This window comes from Caretta caretta, chromosome 6, assembly GCF_965140235.1.
Source record: "Caretta caretta isolate rCarCar2 chromosome 6, rCarCar1.hap1, whole genome shotgun sequence".
Taxonomy (NCBI): Eukaryota; Metazoa; Chordata; order Testudines; family Cheloniidae; genus Caretta; species Caretta caretta.
Genome location: NC_134211.1, coordinates 93112019 through 93117117, shown reverse-complemented (window position 1 = coordinate 93117117; position 5099 = coordinate 93112019).

Here is a 5099-nt window from a genome sequence, read left to right as displayed (position 1 = left end):
AGATGTGCGCGGCTCTGCTAATCAAATGCGCAGCACTTGAATCACTCCTGGGTGGCCGCCTGACCGCGCAGCTTAGAGGGAACACAGATCCTGACAGTTAGGAAGTTTTAACTAATGTCCAACCTAAACCTCCCTTGCTGCATGGTAAGCCCATTGCTTCTTGTCCTATCCTCAGAGTTAAGGAGAACAATTTTTCTCCCTCCTCCTTGAAACAACCTTTTATGTACTTGAAAACTATTATTATGTCCCCCCTCAGTCTTCTCTTCTCCAGACTAAACAAACCCAATTTTTTCAATCCTCTTTCATAGGTCATGTTTTCTAGACCTTTAATCATTTATGTTGCTCTTCTCTGGCCTTTCTCCAACTTCTCCACCTCTTTCCTGAAATGTGGCACCCAGAACTGGGCACAGTACTCCAGTTGAGGCCTAATCGGCATGTAGTAGAGCAGAAGAATTACTACTTGTCTTGCTTACAATGCTGCTGCTAATACAGCCCAGAATGATGTTTGCTTTTTTTGCAACAGTGTTACACTGTTGACTCATATTTAGCTTGTGATCCACTCTGACCCCCAGATCTCTTTCCACAGTACTCCTTCCTAGGCAGTCATTTCCCATTTTGTATTTGTGCAGAGTACTCCTAAGTAGAGTACTTTGCATTTCTCTTTATCAAATTTCATCCTATTTACTTCAGACCATTTCTCTAGTTTGTCAAGATCATTTTGAATTTTAATCCTATCTGCCAAAGCACTTGCAACCTCCCTTCCCCAGCTTGGTATCATCTGCAAACTTTATAAGTGTGCTCTCTATGCCATTATCTAAATCATTGTTGAAGATATTGAATAGAACTGGACCCAGAACTGATCACTGCAGAACCCCACTTGATATGCCCTTCCAGCTTGACTGATAACTACTCTCTGGAAATGGTTTTCCAACCAGTTGTGCACCCACCTTATAGTAGCTCCATCTAGGTTGTATTTCCCTAGTTTGTTTGTGAGAAGGTCATGTGAGAAGTATCAAAAGCCTTACTAAAGTCAAGATATACCACATCTACCACTCCCCCCCCCATCTAGGTGTTTGCAAATTGATTAATTGCTTAATGATTTGCTCCATTATCTTTCTGGGTACAGAAGCTAAGCTGACTGCTCTGTAATTGACGGGGTTGTCCTTATTTCCCTTTTTATAGATGAGCTCTATATTTGCCCTTTTCCAGTCTTCTGGAATCTCTCCTGTCTGCCATGGCTTTTCAAAGATAATTGCTAATGTCTCAAATATCTGCTCAGTCAGTTCCTTGAGTATTCTAAGATGTATTTCATCAGGCCCTGGTGATCTGAAGACCTCTAACTCACCTAAGTAATTTTTAACTTGTTCTTTCCCTATTTTAGCCTCTGATCTTACCTCATTTTCACTGGCATTCACTATGTTTGACATCCAGTCACTACTAACCTTTTTGGTGAAAACTGAAACAAAAAAGTCATTTAGCACTTCTGCCATTTCCACATTTTCTGTTATTGTCCCATCCCGCGTCCCCCTCGCTATTGAGTAACGGGCCTACCCTATGCTTGGTCTTCCTCTTGCTTCTAATATATTTGTAGAGTGTCTAGCTAGTTTAATCTCATTTTGTGCCTTGGTCTTTCTAATTTTGTCCCTACAGGCATGTCGGCAGCATGATGCTCACTTCCCCAGGGCTGGCTATATTTCAGCAGCGCTGTATGTTCGGCAGCTGTAAGGCAGTGGGGATTCTTTGGGATGAAAGGGGTTCTTCTAAGATAATAATAATCTTGAGACTGTCAGTATAATAAACAAAACAACAACAAGTCTGAGACGATTTGACTCAGACAATTTTTTTCAGTTAATTCTTCGTAGGAGATGATCACCATGCTACAGCATCAAAGAGGGACTCCATGTGTGTCCAATGCTAACTAATGGAGCTATACTAATGGATCTAACTAATGAAGCTAAACCTGGAGACCATTTGGAAAGTGAAGTTAGTGCAGGCTCTGGCAGCTCCCTTATTAAGCTGTGCCTCACACAGGGAACCCTCTACGCCGGTGATCTGCAATCTGCGCTGCCTGCCCATAAGTTTCTGGGTGGAGCGCCAAGTGCCAGTGTCAACATATAAAACCCTAAATATTTTAGGAGCTGTTTGCCTCAGAGATGTTCTTCAACCACTGTGCCACAGCTGAAATCAGCAGAGGCACTTAATCTGGAGCCTCCTCAAATGGGAGGAAGTTGCTGGTAGGGCAATCTCTGCCAGAGAAGAGATTTGTTAGCTTCTTGGGCACCTTGCGAACCCTATGTTTCTTCTCAGGTGCTTGGGGAGGAACTGAGCTGATGTTCTGATGAGCTGGGACACAGGAGCTGGGATCATTATTCTGATGATGAATTGGCTGTTTGATCACATGTTAAAAACCTGAATTTGCATATTGCATATATTATTTTAATATGTGTTAAGCTCCTGGAAGTCTAAGATTGGTGCTACAGAAGCTAAATGTATAGCTATCTAATCCTATAGTACCAAAACTTCCCTTTCTTAGGCAGAGGATAGAGAAAGAAATGGACTCTAAAGTACTCTAAAGTACAGCAGCTAGACTGTAAGCTCTCTGGGGCAGGGAATGCCTTCAGCAGGAGATCCTGCTGCTGAAGGAACAAGTTGCGAGTACTAATCTTGCGGTGAGTGAGTTTTTTTGGCTGTTTGTGTTTTTTCTTTCTCTTTCGGGTTATTTCAGCTACAGGGTCAGTTGTGTGTCTGGTGACTGTTTGAGCCTTTGTTCCCTTGATCATCCTTGATCATCTTTGATCAGCCTCGATCAGCCTTGGGATCACCCTCCCCCTGTGTGATTAACGAGGGAGTAGGGCTGACATAGGTGAGATGGTCTTAAAAGCCAGAGGGATCACAAGCTACCAGAGGGGAGCTTGAGAGGGAGTTTGTGGGAGGAAGATGTAATATAATCGCTATGATTAGGAAGGACCACTTCGCCAGTGTCAATGCTGCTCCCGTCTCCTCCACCTGCGCCTGTATCCAGACAGACATCCTAACTTGGGATGCCTCTGTCCAGATCCTGGTGTGAATTTGCAGAGACTGTGGCCTGCATTTCCCACTTACAGAAAGCCAGGCGGTGGGGAACCATCCACTGTGAAAGGTGGCTGCTGGTGGAATCTCTTAGGAAGCAGGTGGGGCAGCTACAGCAGGAGGTGGCTAGGCTGAGGAGCATCTGTGCCTATGAGGAATTCCTTGAGAGTATGCATATGGAGGCATCCAAGGCTGAGGAAGCTATCCACCTACAGATGATTGCTGTCACACCACCGGGGAGGAGGATATGGCTGTCACAGGGAGAACACTGGTTGCTGGTTACTTCTGGCAGCAGGCAGTGTTCCATCCCTACTCCCAAACCACCCACCACGGTGATGGAAAACTGTTATGCTGCCCTGGCAATGAGGAATAACCATGAAAGGTGGAGGAGGAGAAGCCATGTGTCCACAAGGCTGGGAGGATCACAGCCACCACTCCCTGGAGGAAATGTAGGGTAGTGGTGGTTGGTGACTCTCTTCTGAGGGGGATGGAGGCACTCATCTATCACCCTGACATGGCACCCCAGGAGGTATTCTGCCTGCCTGGGGCCCGTAGCCAAGATATTGTCAAGGGAGGGATTGTCAAGGATCATCAGGCCCTCTGACTACTACCCCATGCTACTATGTAGGCACTAATGATGCCGTGAGGTATGACCCTCAGCAGATCAGAAGTGACTACAGGGCTATGGGAGTAAGGGTGGAGGAGTTGGGAGCACAGTGGTGTTCTCTTCAATCCTTCCTGTCAAAGGTAGAGGCCCAGTCAGAGACAGATGCATCCTGGAGGTGAATGCCTAGCTGCGAGGATGGTGTTGCCAGGAGGGCTTCGGCTTCCTTGACCATGGGATGCTGTTCCAGGAAGAAGGAATGCTTAACCAGAAGATCTTCAATGATCTGAAACTCAAAAAAGAGTCCCGCAAAAAGTGGAAACTAGGTCAAATTACAAAGGATGAATATAAACAAATAACGCAAGTATGTAGGGGCAAAATTAGAAAGGCCAAGGCACAAAACAGGATCAAACTAGCTAGAGACATAAAGGGTAACAAGAAAACATTCTACAAATACATTAGAAGCAAGAGGAAGACCAAGGACAGGTTAGGCCCGTTACTCAGTGACAGGGGGAAAAAACAATAACAGAAAATGAGGAAATGGCAGAGGTGCTTAATGACTTCTTTGTTTTGGTTTTCACCAAGAAGCTTGGTGGTGACTGGACATCTCACATAGTGAATGCCAGTGAAAATGAGGTAGGATCAGAGGCTAAAATAGGCAAAGAACAAATTAAAAATTGCTTAGATGAGTAAGATGTCTTCAAGTCACCAGGGCCTGATGAAATGCTTCCTAGAATACTCAATGAGCTGACTGAGGAGTGAGATATCTGAGCCATTAGTGATTATCTTTGAAAGTCATGGAGGACGGGAAAGATTCCAGAGGACAGGAGAAGGGCAAATATTGTGCCCATCTATAAAAAGGGAAATAAGGACAACCCGGGGAATTGCAGACCAGTCAGCTTAACTTCTGTACCCGGAAAGATAATGGAGCAAATAATTAAGCAATCAAATTGCAAACATCTAAAAGATAATAGGGTGGTAAGTAACAGCATGGATTTTTCAAGAACAAATGATGTCAGAACAACCTGATAGCTTTCTTTGACAGGGTAACAGTCTTGAGGATGTGGGGAAGCGGTACATGTGGTATATCTTGATTTTAATAAAGCTTTTGTTACTGTCTTGCATGATCTTCTCATAAACAAACTAGGTAAATGAAACCTAGATGGAGCCACTATAAGATGAGTACATAACTGGTTGGAAAACTGTTCTCAGAGAGTAGTTGTCAGTGGTTCATAGTCATGCTGGAAGGGCATAATGAGTGGGGTCCTGCAGAGATCAGTTCTGGGTCTGTTCAATATAGATCATAGAATATCAGGGTTGGAAGGGATCTCAGGAGGTCATCTAGTCCAACCCCCTGATCAATGCAGGGCAATCCTCAATTTTTGCCCCAGATGCCTAAATGGCCCCCTCAAGGATTGAACTCATA